At 40.2% G+C, this 20,889-nt stretch overlaps 1 protein-coding gene across 6 annotated transcripts in view; it reads left to right on the top strand.

Moving 5' to 3' along the window:
- Window positions 1–701: 701 nt before the first annotated feature.
- LOC133631517 (RNA-binding Raly-like protein) overlaps window positions 702–20,889 on the top strand; it is a 106,586-nt gene continuing 86,398 nt past the window's right edge. For 5 of the 6 annotated variants that reach the window (XR_009821480.1, XR_009821478.1, XM_062023804.1 and 2 more), the window contains exon 1: window positions 702–806. The gene's annotated coding sequence lies outside the window, so the exon portion shown is untranslated. Of the gene's footprint in view, window positions 807–1,217; window positions 1,260–20,889 lie in introns of all 6 variants that reach the window. The other variant, XR_009821479.1, reaches the window with a different exon arrangement.

The following is a 20,889-nucleotide window of genomic DNA, read 5'->3' as shown; positions in this document are numbered from 1 at the left end:
AGCCTAGCTAGCTATTTTCGAAAACCGGACAACGAGAGGATACCAAAGGCAGCGTTAAGATGGACACCACCGGGAAAACGTAAGCCAGGGCGGCCAAAGAACACCTGGCGAAGAACAGTTGTACTTAAACAATACATGTAGCCCTCTAATCTCTCAATATTTTATACACTAACACTTGATCTTCCGAGTCTCTTTCTTAGTAGCGCGCATGCTAAGCTAACTAGCAAGCTAAGCTAAGCCTGAGAAGCTTTAAAGTTCACTGAAACGAGTCTGACGCAAATAATACATTTTCGTTTTCTCACACGATATGCGAATAAGTAAAAATGCGTATATGAAGGATTTAACGCCGACTTCCGAGCCACAACGCTCGTTAAATGCTTTTTCTGTCAATGCTGTGTTCGCTGTGAGCTGGTTTGTTTTCAACGAATTCCCGGTTGCTCGGGGATTGGTCGGCGGAAGTGACGTAGGTCCGCCGATACCTATTATGGATGGATGGATGTTTGTAAATGTTGCAGATTATAAATCAAGGTTTTTCTAATAATAGAAAAGCGCGATATAAAATCAAATCCATTATTATTATTATTTTAATTTTAAAAAAACAAAATAAGATAAGAATAAAAACACATGCACGTTTGAACTGCCACCACCTGTGCGTCCTTTCAAAATAAAAGGCATGCATCCAGGCAGAGTGCTGGGTCACGTGACAGCGCGGTCACACGGAGGAGCAGACAAGACACGAGCAGAGTCTCGCTCTTCCTCGTCCTCGACACCACTCCTGTCCCCTTTAAATACCTTTACTCCCGCTGGTGAGTACATTTCCTCTCACAGCTTTAAATACCTTTCTTCTCTTCTTCTTCTTCTTCTTCTTCTTGTTGTTGTTGTGCATGCCTGCAGCGCTTCTTTTTTTTCTTCTTCTTTTTTTTCGAAAAGATGCTGAGTCCACAGCCACGCAGGACAAATACGTGCTTGTGGAATCTTTTTCTTTCTTTCTTTCTTTTTTTTTCTTCTTCTCCCAAAGCCATTTTCGGCGTCGCCCAATTTCTCGCTCCATCTCCCAGCCTTATCTTTACCGTGGCTGCTTTCCCTTCAATGTGAGAGATATTCTTGTCCGGTTTTGTGCAATGCTGGTGTGGCGTGTTGGAGGGGTGGAGGAGGTGGAGGAGGGAAAAAAAATACCCCAAACACTTTTTGCATTTTGGAACATTTTGATTTTGCAGCAGCTGAGAGGAGAACTTTGCTGGAGTTCCTGCACATGCCAGGTGAACTTTTGTCTTACAAATATAGAATCAGAATAGTTGTTATTGCCATTGTTTGAGAACGGGCTCACAAACTAGGAATTTTACTTGGTGCAACATAAAACACAGCCCCGTTTCCATATGAGAAATTGTGTTAGATGTAAATATAAACGGAATACAATGACTTGCAAATCATTTTCAACCCATATTCAGTTGAATATGCTACAAAGACAACATATTTGATGTTCAAACTCATAAACTTTATTTTTTTTGTGCAAATAATCATTAACTTTAGAATTTGATGGCAGCAACACGTGACAAAGAAGTTGGGAAAGGTGGCAATAAATACTGATAAATTTGAGGAATGCTCATCAAACACTTATTTGGAACATCCCACAGGTGTGCAGGCAAATTGGGAACAGGTGGGTGCCATGATTGGGTATAAAAGTAGATTCCATGAAATGCTCAGTCATTCACAAACAAGGATGGGGCGAGGGTCACCACTTTGTCAACAAATGCCTGAGCAAATTGTTGAACAGTTTAAGAAAAACCTTTCTCAAGCAGCTATTGCAAGGAATTTAGGGATTTCACCATCTACACTCCGTAATATCATCAAAGGGTTCAGAGAATCTGGAGAAATCACTGCACGTAAGCAGCTAAGCCTGTGACCTTCCATCCCTCAGGCTGTACTGCATCAACAAAAGACATCAGTGTGTAAAGGATATCACCACATGGGCTCAGGAACACTTCAGAAACCCACTGTCAGTAACTACAGTTGGTCGCTACACCTGTAAGTGCAAGTTAAAACTCTCTTATGCAAGGCGAAAACCGTTTATCAACAACACCCAGAAACGCCGTCGGCTTCGCTGGGCCTGAGCTCATCTAAGATGGACTGATACAAAGTGGAAAAGTGTTCTGTGGTCTGACGAGTCCACATTTCAAATTGTTTTTGGAAACTGTGGACGTCGTGTCCTCCGGACCAAAGAGGAAAAGAACCATCCGGGTTGTTCTAGGCGCAAAGTGTAAAAGGCAGCATGTGTGATGGTATGGGGGTGTATTAGTGCCCAAGACATGGGTAACTTACACATCTGTGAAGGCACCATTAATGCTGAAAGGTACATACAGCTTTTGGAGCAACATATGTTGCCATCCAAGCAACGTTATCATGGACGCCCCTGCTTATTTCAGCAAGACAATGCCAAGCCACGTGTTACATCAACGTGGCTTCCTAGTAAAAGAGTGCAGGTACTAGACTGGCCTGCCTGTAGTCCAGACCTGTCTCCCATTGAAAATGTGTGGCGCATTATGAAGCCTAAAATAGCACAAGGGAGACCCCCGGACTGTTGAACAACTTAAGCTGTACATCAAGCAAGAATGGGAAAGAATTCCACCTGAGAAGCTTCAAAAATGTGTCTCCTCAGTTCCCAAACCTTTACTGAGTGTTGTTAAAAGGAAAGGCCATGTAACACAGTGGTGAACATGCCCTTTCCCAACTACTTTGGCACGTGTTGCAGCCTTGAAATTCTAAGTTAATTATTATTTGCAAAAAAAAATTAATTTTATGAGTTTGAACATCAAATATGTTGTCTTTGTATTGGCATGTGTTGCAATGTTAAGATTTCATCATTGATATATAAACTATCAGACTGCGTGGTCGCTAGTAGTGGCTTTCAGTAGGCCTTTAAGGGACTTGTAAATTGAGCTACATCTAAACTCAGGAGATGCAGCTTTTAGTTTACATTTCATGCATGCAACACAGTTCTGCAAAGTTGCTGTGCAGTCTACATTTTGGAATATTTGCAGTATCTGCCAACTGAGGCGGGCACAGCTGCGTTTTTCTCCTGCGCACACACACACACACACACCTCATTGTGTGAGATTGTGTATCGATAACTGACAGTCAGACATGGCGACTTGAAAGCTGCCTTAATGAGTTGACAAGGCATGAAGGGGGAGGAGGAGGAGGAGGAGGAGGCTCGGTGAGGTCAAATCCATATGCTGCGGTTGTTCATTATGTTAAAGATGCTGATGGATTTGATTAATTGCTTGACCTTGGCGGTGGCAGCTGGAACTCATGCAACCAGAATGGCAACAAGGCCTGACTAATGCTAGATCATGTTGTTTTGTGTGTTGATGCAAGTTTTTGAAGTCATGGAGTCAGTCGGGCTAAGGATTTACACTGCAGGGCTTCATTCCGATTCAATGCCTATTTTGAGGTGGGGGTAGGGATGATACTCGAAATTGGTTTTCCCGGTTGTTCGATAAGAAAATAACAGAGTCCTCGGACTCGAATCCCTTTTTGAGAACCGGTACCCATTATCGAGACCACTATAGTAAAGAAAAAGAGTTGGTTCTTTATTCGAATCACTGTGAACGAATCCCGTCCCGACAAGAAATGCCCTGTGGGACATCACAAGAAATGACGTCACGTAGCTCAGTCATTAGGCGCAGATAGGAAAAGCAGGAAAAAAATGGGCCAGTAAAAGTGCTCCAAGGCATGGCTTAAAGGCCTACTGAAATGATTTTTTAAAATTTAAACGGGAATAGCAGATCCATTCTATGTGTCATACTTGATCATTTCGCGATATTGCCATATTTTTGCTGAAAGGATTTAGTAGAGAAAATCGACGATAAAGTTCGCAACTTTTGCTCGCTGATAAAAAAAAGCCTTGCCTGTAGCGGAAGTAGCGTGACGTCACAGGAGCTAGTATTCCTCACAATTCCCCATTGTTTACTATGGAGCGAGAGAGATTCGGACCGAGAAAGTGATGATTACCCCATTAATTTGAGCGGGGATGAAAGATTCGTAGATGAGGAACGTTACAGTGAAGGACTTGAGAGGCAGTGATGGACGTATCTTTTTTCGCTCTGACCGTAACTTAGGTACAACCTGGCTCATTGGATTCCACACTCTCCATTTTTTATTGTGGATCACGGATTTGTATTTTAAACCACCTCGGATACTATATCCTCTTGAAAATGAGAGTCGAGAACGCGAAATGGACATTCAGTGCCTTTTATCTCCACGACAATACATCGGCGAAATGCTTTAGCTACGAGCTAACGTGATAGGATCGTGCTTTAACTGCATATAGAAACAAAAAAATAAACCCCTGACTGGAAGGATAGATAGAAAATCAACAATACTATTAAACCGTGGACATGTAAATACACGGTTAATGCTTTCCAGGCTGGCGAAGGTTAACAATGCTGTGCTAACGACGCCATTGAAGCTAACTTAGCAACTTAGCAACGGGACCCCACAGAGCTATGCTAAAAACATTAGCTCTCCACCTACGCCAGCCAGCCCTCATCTACTCATCAACACCCGTGCTCACCTGCGTTCCAGCGATCGGCAGAAGGACGAAGGGCTTCACCCGATGCGTTTGGCGGCCCGGAGACGTAGGAAGTCAAGGTGAGGTCGGCGGCTAGCGCGGCTAGCGCTCCAACAAAGTCCTCCTGGTTGTGTTGCTGTAGTCCGCTGCTAATACACCGATCCCACCTACAACTGTCTTCTTTGCAGCCTTCATTGTTCATTAAACAAATGGCAAAAGATGTCCAGAATACTGTGGAATTATGAAATGAAAACAGAGCTTTTTGTATAGGATTCTACGGGTACCATAACTTCCGTTACTCTGACTTCGTCACGCGCATATGTCATCATACCGCGACGTTTCAGCCGGATATTTCCCGGGAAGTTTTAAATGTCACTTTATAAGTTAACCCGGCCGTATTGGCATGTGTTGCAATGTTAAGATTTCATCATTGATATATAAACTATCAGACTGCGTGGTCGGTAGTAGTGGCTTTCAGTAGGCCTTTAATTTCACCAAAAAAAATGAGGAAGCGGCAATATGCAATTATTGCCAGGCTTCGCTCTCGTGTAAGCGGGGGAAGTACAACAAGCGTGTCGTGTCTTCGAAGCAGCGGCAGAGACGACGAATAACGCCCCTCTTCTTCTGCCAGCTGCCCAAGTCCCAGCTACAGTGGCGGTGACGGCGGTTAGTAACTAACGTTAACTGTTGCCGGTTAATTTCCATATCTGCTCACTTGTAGTAACGTTACCTCTTATGTCAACCAGGACTACAGTAATGTTAGCTAGACTAACGTTACCTAAGCATAGTCAGCGGCTAACGTTAATGTTAGCCTTTTTGTATGTGTCTGATAACGTTAACGTTATTTTGTAATCTATACCCCGACAGAGTTTGCTAGTCTGTCTAATAAACTAGTGCTTTCTTTATTTCTTTAGTTTATTTGGAACATGAACACACTTACAGTATAATACATCACAGTTTCATATCATTTCACTTTACAGGAGTAGGAAGAAGTAAAGCTTATTTAATCCTACCCCTTTCCCAATTCATAGCGTTTACAAATATATACATCATTTACTGACCTTTTTATAATAAAATATCTGTGAATTAGTATATACAACAGTTTTGTAATATGTAATTAATTAATTCAGTCATTATTAATATACTGAGATGAAGAATATCTTATTTTCAATAAGGATGAAAGTATTTCTGATAATTCTTCTTCTTTGTACTTTGTAAGCACTATTCATTTGAACAACCTCTTAAACTGGATCATATCAGTACAATGTTTTACTTCTTTACTTAATCCATTCCATCATTTAATTCCACATCATTTTAGCTGTTTGCAATTTTACCAAATCATCGAACTTTAATATTTTTGACTCAATAAATAAAGTGTTTGTATGTTCTCTATATCCAACATTATGTATCAGTCTAATTGATCTTTTTTGTAACACGGTTAACGAATGTAGCGCACATTTGTAGTTATTTCCCCACATTTCTGCACAATAACTCGGATATGGTAATACTATAGTAGCGAGCAGTAGAGAATGTGAAGTGATTTGTTACACCAAATATTGTGGTTTTTTTCCATATACAACAACCTATCTGGACTCGTTAAGAGAATCGATAAGGAATCGGTTCGATAAGAGGATTCGATAATAGGCTCGAACTCGATCATTTCTTATCAAACATCATCCCTAGGTGGGGGGCCCAAGGGGGTTACCATCCATCCATAGGGGGCCACCCAAAAATGACACAAAGGAAGGCAAGCACCTTCTTGTATATGTAAACCGATAGATGCAAATAAATGCTACTCATGAATCATACAGAAAACAATTACTGTATCTCGTATGTAAAATGCCAAATTAGTTTTTGTGGCCAACAGCTGTTCATATGAAAACCTTAAACACTTTCAAAATGGATGAAGCTAGGGCTGGGCGATATGGCATTTTATTAATATCTGGATATTTTTAGGCCATGTCACGATACACGATATATATCTCCATATTTTGCCTTAGCCTTGAATGAACACTTGATGCATATAATCACAGCAGTATGATGATTCTATGTGTCTACATTCAAACATTCTTCTTCATACTTAGGGTTGGGTATCGTTTGAATTCGAACGATTCTGTTTCTTTGTTTCGATTCCGATTCCTGACGATTCTCAATTCCGGTTCTTTTAAGAGGCAGGGTCAAAAAAAAGTTTAGGATATTTTAAATGAGCTAGCTAACCTACATACAGTCTTTCTGAATAGAATAGTCTGACATTCTCCATCAATTTTAATTCTATTAACTTTTTATGAACTTCACTATAAATTCCCCACAGGGCTGTTTTCAACTAGAATATAAATATCAAATCTATGAACTTGAATATAAATATTATAAATACATTTTCACAGGGGTACACTTTCCTCAAGAGAGCTTTATTTTTGAAAACCTCATGAAAACACATTTACACATAAGTGTATGATGTTGCAGGAAACCTCATGAAAACACATTTACACATAAGTGTATGATGCTGCAGGAAACCTCATGAAAACACATTTACACATAAGTGTATGATGCTGCAGGAATCCTCATGAAAACACATTTACACATAAGTGTATGATGCTGCAGGAAACCTCATGAAAACACCTTTACACATAAGTGTATGATGCTGCAGGAAACCTCATGAAAACACATTTACACATAAGTGTATGATGCTGCAGGAAACCTCATGAAAACACATTTACACATAAGTGTATGATGCTGCAGGAAACCTCATGAAAACACATTTACACATAAGGGTATGATGCTGCAGGAAACCTCATGAAAACACATTTACACATAAGTGTATGATGCTGCAGGAAACCTCATGAAAACACCTTTACACATAAGTGTATGATGCTGCAGGAAACCTCATGAAAACACATTTACACATAAGTGTATGATGCTGCAGGAAACCTCATGAAAACACATTTACACACATAAGTGTATGATGCTGCAGGAAACCTCATGAAAACACATTTACACATAAGTGTATGATGCTGCAGGAAACCTCATGAAAACACCTTTACGCATAAGTGTATGATGCTGCAGGAAACCTCATGAAAACACATTTACACATAAGTGTATGATGCTGCAGGAAACCTCATGAAAACACCTTTACACATAAGTGTATGATGCTGCAGGAAACCTCATGAAAACACATTTACACATAAGTGTATGATGCTGCAGGAAACCTCATGAAAACACATTTACACATAAGTGTATGATGCTGCAGGAAACCTCATGAAAACACATTTACACATGAGTGTATGATGCTGCAGGAAACCTCATGAAAACACATTTACACATAAGTGTATGATGCTGCAGGAATCCTCATGAAAACACATTTACACATAAGTGTATGATGCTGCAGGAAACCTCATGAAAACACCTTTACACATAAGTGTATGATGCTGCAGGAAACCTCATGAAAACACCTTTACACATAAGTGTATGATGCTGCAGGAAACCTCATGAAAACACATTTACACATAAGTGTATGATGCTGCAGGAAACCTCATGAAAACACATTTACACATAAGGGTATGATGCTGCAGGAAACCTCATGAAAACACATTTACACATAAGTGTATGATGCTGCAGGAAACCTCATGAAAACACATTTACACATAAGTGTATGATGCTGCAGGAAACCTCATGAAAACACATTTACACATAAGTGTATGATGCTGCAGGAAACCTCATGAAAACACATTTACACACAAGTGTATGATGCTGCAGGAAACCTCATGAAAACACATTTACACATAAGTGTATGATGCTGCAGGAAACCTCATGAAAACACCTTTACGCATAAGTGTATGATGCTGCAGGAAACCTCATGAAAACACCTTTACACATAAGTGTATGATGCTGCAGGAAACCTCATGAAAACACATTTACACACACAAGTGTATGATGCTGCAGGTACTTAAACATGTTACCGTGCTCCCACTGATGGGCTAACCTGGTGCAGAAAAGCAAATAAACAATAAGAAACAACTTGCAAAAGCCAGTCCAGATTAGCAGCAGGTACAGTATAAAATCAGAGACAGTTCTTGTTTAGGAAAATGACCATATCCGCCTTCTCAGGCAGGATGCGTGAGCATTCTGGACAGATAGTGTCTCCTGCTGTGGAAAATACACGTTCGCTGGGTGTGGAAGTAGCTTGAAGGCATAAATAGGAGAAAGCAAGATCTGACAGCAGGAGGAGGACGGTCGGCGCAGCGCGTCGAAGACGGGACATGCATATATTTGTACTTCATGAACTCGGAGGTGCTTCATCATGTTCGACGTGCACCCTCCTAAGCACGAAACAGTCCTGTCGCACGTGTTATATTTCGCCGATATTTCATTTTTTTTAGTAAAATAAAGCCACACTTTCGACCGCCGACGCCCGCTATCCATGCTTGACTGACTCGCTCGGCTACATAGGCTCGGCTATGCTAACACTTCCGGCTGTGGGCGCTTCTTCGTTGGTGTTCAGCGGCTTCTTCTTCTGGTCGGCGGACTTAGTCTTTTGTTCCGGTCAGCGGACTGGGTATCGAAACTAGGAATCGAAATTTAAACTTTTGAACGATTCCGGGAGAATCGGAAAGTTAGTCCCGGTTCCAATCGATACTCGATACCCAACCCTATTCATACTGCATTCATATATGCTCATTTTAAACTTTCATGCAGAGAGGGACATCACAACTAAAAGTGTATTTATTAAACAGTTATTAAGCAGTGGCACAAACATTCATGTCATTTCCAAAACAGAAAGTGCAAGATTGTCAGAGACATTTTAAAACAAGCTATTAGTGCACTTTTGTGCATGATGTCACTAAGATGACATATCCAAACAACACTAAATTAAAGTGCACTTTTTGTGCAGAACGCCACTACAATAGTTTAAAACAAATAAAGTGCACTTTTGTGCATGATGTCACACAAGATATTTCAATAAGTGTCAAATAAAAATGAGCTGCATAATAGGAAATCAAATAGTGTACGTCCTTCGCTATGTGGTAGGTTCCTGCGGACGTTATCTCCTTCTGTTGTTGACTAGTTTTTTCACACGGTGTTGATGTGGAAATGGTTGCTTCGGCATTTTGTTGGTGTGGCACCGGCCGGAGACGTTGACATGCGGAGTTTCAAGCACTCTTCATTCTCTAGCGGGTGACTTTTCAAATGATGCTACATATTTGCAGTAATGCTTCTTTTTGTAGCAACGCTTTTGCCCCACACTTGACAAATTACGGTTGTCTGTTCGACATCTTCCCGCTTGAAGCCAAACCACCGCCAGACGATGGACCCCCTGCTGTTTTTCTTGGGGATTAATTCTTCTTCCTTCATTTGTTACCAGATTCGCACCTTCTTTCTCTCGTATTACCACTCGCACCACAGCTAACGTTACCCATGCCGCTACCTCTCTGCTCCGCGAGGGTGTATACGTATGTGACGTATGTAAGAAGGTGCGCTTGTTTTATGTCTCTGTGAGAAGCAGAGACTAGAAAGAGTGAGAAGAGCCTGTAGTGTAATGCCTGCAGCTAAAAGCAACTGCGTGAGAACGTATACTCCAATATCAGGATAGTCATTTTCTATATCGCACAGAGACAAACCCCCGATATATCGAGTATATTCCATATATCGCCAAGCCCTACATCCATCCATCCATTTTCTTGTCTCTCTCCATGAGTTAGTCAGTAATCAATAATACATCAGTGTGCGACTTTTTTAAACACATCATCACAAAATGCTTATTTCTTTTTGAGGAAGTCAGATAGCGTTGATGTTTGATGGGTTGTTTTTTTTATTGCTGCTATTTTAACTGTACTTTGTTTTCATAAAACAGATTCTTCTTTTTTGTCAACACCTGGCCTGTCCCTGCTTTTAAATGGACAAAAGTTGAATAGTTATTTTTGCTTTTGTAACAGCCTAATGAGCAGCACGGTTACAGTATGTGTTGAAAAAATCCGGAGCCACACCACCAGCAGACATCATAAGCTCAGTTGACAGTAAAAAGTTGTTGTCGCAATTGTTGGATATGACTTTAAAGCATAACCAAGCATGCATCACTATAGCTCTTGTCTCAAAGTAGGTGTACTGTCACCACCTGTCACATCACACCCTGACTTATTTGGACTTTTTTGCTGTTTTCCTGTGTGTAGTGTTTTACTTCTTGTCTTGCGCTCCTATTTTGTTGGCTTTTTCTCTTTTTTTGGTATTTTCCTGTAGCAGTTTCATGTCTTCCTTTGAGCGATATTTCCCGCATCTACTTTGTTTTAGCAATCAAGACTATTTCAGTTGTTTTTATCCTTCTTTGTGGGGACATTGTTGATTGTCATGTCATGTTCGGATGCACATTGTGGACGCCGTCTTTGCTCCACAGTAAGTTTTTGCTGTTGTCCAGCATTCTGTTTTTGTTTACTTTGTAGCCAATTCAGTTTTAGTTTTGTTCCCTAAGCTTCAATGCCTTTTCTTAGGGGCACTCACCTTTTGTTTATTTTTGGTTTAAGCATAAGACACCTTTTTACCTTCACTTACAAAGCAATTAGCTACCTGCTGCCACCTACTGATATAGAAGAGTATTACACGGTTACTCTGCCGAGCTCTAGACAGCACCGACACTCAACAACAACACATCATTTGCAGACTGTAATTACTGCTTTGCAAAAAATGTTTTTAACCCAAATATGTGTAATTAGATAATCTCCAACGGCACACCAGACTGCATCTCACGGCACACTAGTGGTTGAAAAACACTGGTTTAATGTACCGTAAGATTTGTTAAAATAAAGCCAATAAGGCAATTTTTTGGGGTCCCCTTTTATTTAGAAAAGTATCGAATAGTACCGAAAAGTATCGAAATTATTTTGATATCGGTACTGGTACCAAAATATTGGTATCGGGACAACACTCGGACCTATAGCTGAAAAAGAAAATATGTGCTTTATGTATTAGTGTCAGGAATTGGTCCCTGGCGTGGTTGGTTCTCCCAGAAGGCAACGGAAAATTGGCGCGTGCGAGGCGTGAATTTAAATACATGTTTATTTAACAATAAAAAAAGGAATAAACAAAAGGCGCTCACAGTGGAGGTAGAAAACTTGGCTGTACAAAACAAAAGACTTGCACAAGGGCACAAAAACTATTAAACAAAACTTACTTGGCATGAGGAAAAAGCATGAAAAAGAGCAGCATGGATCATGAGCGTGAACAGAGTGGCAGGAGTGTGATGTCGCCAGGACGAACAACAGAAACAGAAAAGCTTATATAGTGACATGATCAGTGAAAACAGGTGCGTGACTCTAAACGTGAACAGGTGCGTGACATGACGATGTGAACCAGGTGAAAACTAATGAGTTGCTATGGAAACAAACAAACCAGTGTCGTAGAATTTCTGACCTTTTGACCTATATTTCTTGTCTTTTAAGAATGTCCGCTCACTTTCAATTCTCTTCTATTTTGTGCCATTGAATGGACCAGTTGTGGGACAAAGGTGAATATGGAGTTATGCCAACCTGTCTACAGAATGTTTAGAATTTCCAAATATGACTAAGATATACAAGGTTGTTTTGGAACAGACAAAACCAAAACAAAACAATCATGACGCACTAGATAAAAAACAATGACGCACAAGAGACATATAAAAAATGGCAGAAGACCGGAACTCGAGAGTGATTTTGACTTGTGTGTGTCTTGTTTGCTCCGGAGTAACATGTGGTCTGTCTGCACAGCCAACTTAATTCAACCCGCACTTCTGATAATGGGTAAATAAATTTGTTGTACTAAACTACTTTTGTTGCCTGCTTAAGCTTCGGACAATCCACTACACCAGGAATTGCAACCAGGAACTAAAAAGAGTCCAAAAAACAAACAACACATGGCCAAAACAAAAACATGATCAACAGACATGACAATTAGGGGTGTGGGAAAAAATCGATTCGAATTCGAATTGCGATTCTCACGTTGTGCGATTCAGAATCGATTCTCATTTTTAAAAAATCGATTCGAATTTGAATTGCGATTCTCACGTTGTGCGATTCAGAATCGATTCTCATTTTTAAAAAATCAATTTTTTAAAATTTTTTATTTTTTATTTGTATTTATTTATTTAAACTAATCAATCCAACAAAACAATACACAGCAATACCATAACAATGTAAGCCAATTCCAAAAGCAAACCCGAGCCAGCAACACTCAGAAGTGCAATAAACAGAGCAATTGAGAGGAGACACAAACACCACACAGAACAAACCAAAAGTAGTGAAAAAAAAATTAATATCATCAACAACAGTATCAATATTAGTTACAATTTCAACATAGCAGTGATTAAAAATCCCTCATTGACATTATCATTCGACATTTATAAAAAATTTTTAAAAAGAACAATAGTGTGACAGTGGCTTACACTTGCATCGCATCTCATAAGCTTGACAACACACTGTGTCCAATATTTTCACAAAGATAAAATAAGCCATATTTTTGGTTCATTTAATAGTTAAAACTAATTTACATTATTGCAATCAGTTGATAAAACATTGACAAAAATCTACTACTCTGCTTGCATGTCAGCAGACTGGGGTAGATCCCGCTGAAATCTACGTATTCCATGAATAGAGAATCCTTTTGAATCGGGAAAATATCGTTTTTGAATCGAGAATCGCGTTGAATCAAGAAAAAAAAAAGATTTTGAATCGAATCGTGACCCCTAGAATCGATATTGAATCGAATCGTGGGACACCCAAAGATTCGCAGCCCTAGTATGCATACTGTAAGCTTGGAACCACAAAAATGCCGGATCCTTATTTTCTGGGTCCGTAAATTGCCTTGACCACTGGCCATCAATCATTCGACAGGAAACCGATGAAAAACTCTTTTGATCCGCTACGGCTTCCAAACTGAAAGGTCAAAATAGAGATTAGAAGTGTCTCTTTTTTTTTTTTACTCAAGCCTGCGTGTGGAAGATAACAAGGAGAGGAAACCGAGTAAGAGAACACCTTCTTTCAGGACGGAATACATATCAGCCGTGAGAATGCGTCAACATTTATTGTGTTGTGTTCCATTATGCATGTGCCGCTGCTTTATTACAGATCCTGCTGTCTGGCAGGGATGCGGCCGCACTTTAACGCCACATTCAGCGCCGGTCGTCTTTTCAACATCAACAACAACAACAACAGCAGCAGCCTCAGCGTGTGCGAGTGTACCACATGCCTCCTTCTGTTGTGAGGCGTGCCGTTAGCCCCGCGGCGTCTATATCTCAGCACCGCGGCCAGCGTCTTTCATTCCCTCCTTTCGGGGGAGATGGCGTTTGATTTCAGCGCGGTGGACGGACGCCAAGACTTTATAACTCCGGCAGCTGGAGCCAGTCGATTTTAGCTCAATGTCTGGAGTGTCTTTGCTCACTAACCCTTGGCCCTCGCCGTCGCACACGTCTGATGCTATTTCAAGCTCGGTGACCCCCATTCTGAGGGGCTAAAAAGAGTCTCTATGCCCAGATAAGAGACAAAATGAAAATGTGTTCGCACAATGGCTTCTTGTGTACCTGTAGAATGACTTTTTTTCTAATCTGACAGGGTGAAAGAGATTTAGCCGTATTGGCTCTGAATGTGTAGCTGCAATAAAAGCCTTTAAATGGGTTATACTTGTATAGCGCTTTTCTACCTTCAAGGTGCTCAAAGCGCTTTGACACTATTTCCACATTCACCCATTCACACACACATCAGTGTTTCCCATAAACTGCCAAGATAGCGGTTACGTTGGTGGCGTGGCTATGGGCGTGGTCACCATGACATCTTCGAGTAATTTGCATAATTTACTACAATGATATGATTTTCTCTAAAAAGGCTCAAAAAATGTATACTTACTAATGAATAATAACAGTTTTGTTGTAAACGTCCATCCATCCATTTTACAATATAATTACAACACTTTATGTACATATTCATACCGTATTTCCTTGAATAGCCGCAGGGGCGCTAATTAATTTAAAACCTCTTCTCACTCCTGCGTTTACCAAAAGCATGCGGGATTCACAAGCATACGTTAATTATTTTAAAACCTCTTCTCACTCCGGCGCTTACCTTATCATGAAAAGCACATTTAATAAAAAAAAAACGTTATTATGGTCTTACCTGTAGGTATAAATGAGTCCATGCGCAGCTCCTATAGAAGTCTTCCTTATCTTTCTTCAGTTTTAAAAGTCTCTTTGTCTCGATGGAGATCTTCCTTTAAGTATTACCTCCTGCTTCGATTGAAAGTCCAGTTTAGAAAACTGTTTTATTTTAGAAAAATAATGCTCCATGGTAAAAGTGCAAGCAAACAATGGCTCCTCACTCTTGCTGCCTGTTGTCTTCTTCTGCAGCACCGGTCTTCTGCAGTACCAGCAGTCGCAAGAAGGATCACTAGCGCCCTCTACCACCAGGAGGCGGAAGTCATTTAATGACTCATATTTGACCCGGCGGAAGTGCCAAGCATGCGCTAATTATTTTGCGAAACAAGTTTGACCCGGCTGTAATTCTAGGCAGGCGAATACTATATTCCCGGCGGCAATTCAAGGAAATACGGTATACAGATTTGAACAATAAGTTATTCACTGAAATATATTTATTAATTGTGGTTCTTACAAAAAATACATCTTATAAAATATAAAAGCTAAAATGTCTCTTAAAGCTCTGCCCCTTTAATTAGTGCATACTAAATCATTTAACTTTAGCCTACTACTACAACCATATTATTTACCAGCAACATAAAGTGAAACAGAGGCAGAGGTGTCCTGCCACAGTCAGTAACAAATAAACAGAAAACAGTAGTGGTCAAATACAAATAAGGCAACAAGAGAAGTATCCTACACTTCTCTTTTGTAAAGTAAATCTGAACAGCCTATATGGGCATCTACATCAACTATATGATTTGCCTGAGAAGCTGGACAGTGGCGGACGTAATTCTTTGGTGGCGGGCCGCCACAAATAAATGGAAGAGTGGGAAACACTGCCTATTGTATATATTTAGTATTTAAATGTGGATTAAGTGCACAATATTGTTTCTAGTCGACACACTTGGAGAAACAGTGCATTAGTAATACATTGAATTATGATCATCTCTTAATCATGCTAAATTGCCGCATCGCCCCCCCTGATGACACCCCTTCCTTTCACACTTTGACTTTCCCATCCCAAATTATCGCCTCCAAAAACGTCTGTGCCCTCGTGTCCGCATCACTCCGTTGCCACAAATGTCAGTGATATTTGGTTTTGAGCTAATTACTCGCAGCTCCAGTGACCCAGTTAGTTAAGCCTGGTGGAGCAGAGGCTATATTTGGCAGCCACACCAGCAGCATGAAGGAAATGGAGAAATTGCTCCATGCCAAGAAATAAGGGGAAGCTCGGCGTACGTTTCCAATCCCCTGGAGGGCCGTGCAGTCACCTGCGGGTGGAGCCTCTTATTCTTTCAAGTGCACATCGGGATGACGAATGACATTAATCCATCTGTCTTGTCCCAAAGAGAGATTTTTGTGACGCGTAATACAAAAGAATGATGATGCAATTTGTACTAAATCCAAATAGATCGTGGTAGAGGAAAATACTTCTATTGCGAGCTGAGAATTATTTTTTTCCCCCATTAAAGTGAACATAGGCAAACAACTGGAGGATGTCTATAATGGAATTCTTGAAAACCATTATGTCAGTTTAAGTAAAAATCCAAATTATAGCGCTGGGCATTGAAACAGAATTCAGAACAATGACAGAGATGATATTTTATCCCGTTTACAAACAATATTAAAGGACAATGAATATACAGTATTCAGAATGTCAGAATACCTTTATTGTCATTGTATGGAAACAACGAAATTGGACAGCAATCCAGCTCAGTGCTTTTAAAGGCCTACTGAAATTATTTTTTTTTATTCAAACGGGAATAGCAGATCCATTCTATGTGTCATACTTGATCATTTCGCGATATTGCCATATTTTTGCTGAAAGGATTTAGTATAGAACAACGACGATAAAGTTCGCAACTTTTGGTCGCTGATAAAAAAAAGCCTTGCCTATACCAGAAGTAGCGTGACGTCACAGGAGGAAGGATTCCTCACAATTCCCCGTTGTTTACAATGGAGCGAGAGAGATTCGGACCGAGAAAGCGACGATTACCCCATTAATTTGAGCGAGGATGAAAGATTTGTGGATGAGGAACGTTAGAGTGAAGGATTAGAGTGCAGTGCAGGGTGTATCTTTTTTCGCTGTGACCGTAACTTAGGTAAAAGCTGGCTCATTGGATTCCACACTCTCTCCTTTTTCTATTGTGGATCACGGATTTGTATTTTAAACCACCTCGGATACTATATCCTCTTGAAAATGAGAGTCAAGAACGCGAAATGGACATTCACAGTGACTTTTATCTCCACGACAATACATCGACGAAACACTTTAGCTACGGAGCTAACGTGATAGCATCAGGCTCAAATGCGGATAGAAACAAAATAAAAAAAACCCTGACTGGAAGGATAGACAGAAGATCAACAATACTATTAAACCATGAACATGTAAATACACGGTTAATAATTTCCAGCTTGGCGAAGCTTAATGATGTTGCTAACGAGCCATTGAAGCTAACTTAGCTACAGAGCGGCGGCGGCGGCGGGCGTTGTAGCGTTCGACGACACCCCGGCCGCCATCAGAGTCGGCAAGAAACATATATTTCCCCAAAGTTACGTACGTGACATGCACATAGCGACACGCACGTACGGGCAAGCGATCAAATGTTTGGAAGCCAAAGCTGTACTCACGGTAGCGCGTCTGCTATCCATCTCAAACACAACACAACCTCCTGATTGTGTTGCTGTAGTCCGCCGCTAATACACCGATCGCACCTACAACTTTCTTCTTTGCAGCCTCCATTGTCCATTAAACAAATTGCAAAAGATTCACCAACACAGATGTCCAGAATACTGTGGAATTTTTCGATGAAAACAGAGCAGTTTGTATGGTGACACATTGGGTACGAATACTTCCGTTGCCGTCGTGACGTCACACGCATACGTCATCATACATGGACATTTTCAAGCCGAAGTTTCCCGGGAAATTTAAAATTGTACTTTATAAGTTAACCCGGCCATATTGGCATGTGTTGCAATGTTAAGATTTCATCATTGATATATAAACTATCAGACTGCGTGGTCAGTAGTAGTGGATTTCAGTAGGCCTTTAAAACAAACCTACATAACATAGTCTTAAGACAACAACAATAATAAAACAATTCAAAATTTAAAAACATAATAAAATGTTAAAAACATATTGCACAGCAGATCTCTAATAGAGGTAAGCAAGTAATAAAGTGGTGAGGCGTTCAGGTAAGTGCGGAGTTTAGGGCAATAACAGCTCTAGGATAGAAACTGTTTTTCAGTCTATTTGTCCTTGATTTGATGGTCTTATAGCGCCTCCCTGAGGGCAAGAGTTCAAGCCAGTGGTGACCTGGGTGGGATGAGTCCCTGAGGATGCTGTTTGCTCTCCTGTTGCAGTGTCTCTTATGCAGATCCTCTAGAGATGTAAGAGGACATGCAGTGATCCTCTGGGCCGCATTTATGATGCCCTGTAATCTCTTTCTCTCTGCCACCGTGCAGCTAGAAAACCACATCGAGATGCCGTCAAGATGACTCAACAGAGCAGCGATAAAAAAATATTTTTTTAGAAATGCTCCAGGGAGCCACTAGGGTGGCGCTAAAGAGCCGCATGCGGGTTGCTGACCCCCGGACTATACTGTGAGAGTCTTTTAAGTTTAACAAAGTACAATTTTAGCTGTCGAGCGAGCACAGCAACATTGTTTTTTTTGTTATTTTTTTGACACAAAAAACAATGTTGCTGTGCCCGAAAATTGGAAAAAGATGGGGGGGAAATATTTTTTTTGTTTTAGTATGTTTTTGGTTTGAGAACAAACATGACACAAACCTTCCCAATTGTTACAACTACCACTGTTTAATATGTTGCTGTGTATGCTTCACTGATGACAGCATTGGGTGAACATGGTTTTGTCCTACTAATTTATGCGGTTCTTGAACTCACCATAGTGTGGACTGTGACGCAACAGTTTGTTTACATGTAAAATCTTCCACTCCTTCTTTGTCTCATTTTGTCCACCAAACGTTTTATACTGTGTGTGAATGCACAAAAGGTGAGCTTTGTTGATGTTATTGACTTGTTGGAGTGCTAATCAGGCATATTTGGTCAGTGCATGACTGCAAGCTAATCAATGCTAACATGCTATTTAGGCTAGCTGTATGTACATATCGCATCATCATGCCTCGTTTGTAGCTATATTTGAGCTCATTTAATATCCTTTACTTTTATCCTCTTTGTATATAATTTAGTTGTGCATGTCTCATGACACATTATCTGTATGTATGTATGTATATACATTTGTCATTGTGTGTATTTCAGTTTAAAAAAAAAAAATAACAGTCCAGTGCAAGACAAAAGTAAAGATATTAAACGACAAAGCAAGATCAACAACAATAAAGAGCCTAAATGGATTAATCTGCTTTGGATTGTTTGTTAGCTGTCTGCCAAGCTGTAACCTCAACACGTATAGTGAGGGCAGAACAGGCAATATGCAATTATTGCCAGGCTTTGCTCTCATGTAAGGAGGGAAGAATTGTTGATTGATGACTGTGGTGTTCTTAGTGTCATACTGTGTGTAGTTAGTATGTTCCAATAGCAGCAGAAGTGCACTTTTTGGAGAGCTGTATTATTTTCAGTTTTGTGCCCAAGGGACTGATTTTATTTAACACTATATTATTATTTATACACCTATAGTGATCACAGAGACAGGTTGTTTTTGTGTTACTGTATATATTTGTTACATACAATATACTTTGGGTAACAACAGTAAATACTTTTTTTTTTTTTTTTTTTAGGTGGGTAACAGTCAATATTTATTCATTTATTTATATATTTTTTTTCTTATAAAATAAAAGTGAGCTTTTGTTAAACCAGATATTTTGTTTTTTTCCATATACAACAACCTATCTGGATTCGATAAGAGAATCGATAAGGAATCGGTTCGATAAGAGGATTCGATAATGGGGTTAAAACTCGATAATTTCTTATCAAACATCATCCCTACTTATATAAGACTTTTAATTTTTTGCGGCTCCAGACAGATTTTTAGTCCAATATGGCTCTTTCAACATTTTGGGTTGCCTACCCCTGGTATAGTCGATGGTAGCGTTAAAGTGCATCAAATAGTGGTCGTTGGTCATGTTTTTTTTGTGGATATTTGACTTTATTCCTGGAAGTTTGGGCCTGGTTTCCTCTTACTTGCAGCACAAATGTTTACCTCCGAGATCAGTGGTTTGCAACCTGCGGCTCTTCTGCCTCCTTGTTGTGGCTCCCTCAGATTTTTGTTAAGCTTGGAGTGAAAAATGTTTGCATTTTTAAGCAGAGTTCTTTAATTTCCGATTGTCTGTGCGGCTGTAAATGTGCACGGGCGGAGTTCTGAGTGCAAGGGAGGCAAGTAAAAGTTTCTCGAGTGTGGAACCCGTTGGGTAAGCTAACCATGTAAGAAGGAAATAATTGGTACTCACCAAAAGAGAAAAGGAAAAATTGTTTCATTTCACATGGACATACTGCTTTTCTTGTACAAACCCCGTTTCCTTATGAGTTGGGAAATGGTGTTAGATGTAAATATAAACGGAATACAATGATTTGCAAATCCTTTTCAAGCCATATTCAGTTGAAAATGCTACAAAGACAACATATTTGATGTTCAAACTCATAAACTTAATTTTTTTTTTGCAAATAATAATTAACTTAGAATTTCATGGCTGCAACACGTGCCAAAGAAGTTGGGAAAGGGCATGTTCACCACTGTGTTACATGGCCTTTCCTTTTAACAACACTCAGTAAAGGTGTGGGAACTGAGGAGACACATTTTTGAAGTGGAATTCTTTCCCATTCTTGCTTGATGTACAGCTTAAGTTGTTCAACAGTCCGGGGGTCTCCTTTGTGCTATTTTAGGCTTCATAATGCGCCACACATTTTCAATGGGAGACAGGTCTGGACTACAGGCAGGCCAGTCTAGTACCCGCACTCTTTTACTATGAAGCCACGTTGATGTAACACGTGGCTTGGCATTGTCTTGCTGAAATAAGCAGGGGCGTCCATGGTAACGTTGCTTGGATGGCAACATATGTTGCTCCAAAAGCTGTATGTACCTTTCAGCATTAATGGCGCCTTCACAGATGTGTAAGTTACCCATGTCTTGGGCACTAATACACCCCCATACCATCACACATGCTGGCTTTTACACTTTGCGCCTATAACAATCCGGAT

The sequence above is a fragment of the Entelurus aequoreus genome, linkage group LG16 (genome assembly GCF_033978785.1).
Source record: "Entelurus aequoreus isolate RoL-2023_Sb linkage group LG16, RoL_Eaeq_v1.1, whole genome shotgun sequence".
Lineage (NCBI taxonomy): Eukaryota > Metazoa > Chordata > Actinopteri > Syngnathiformes > Syngnathidae > Entelurus > Entelurus aequoreus.
This window is presented reverse-complemented; position numbering and strand designations above follow the sequence as displayed.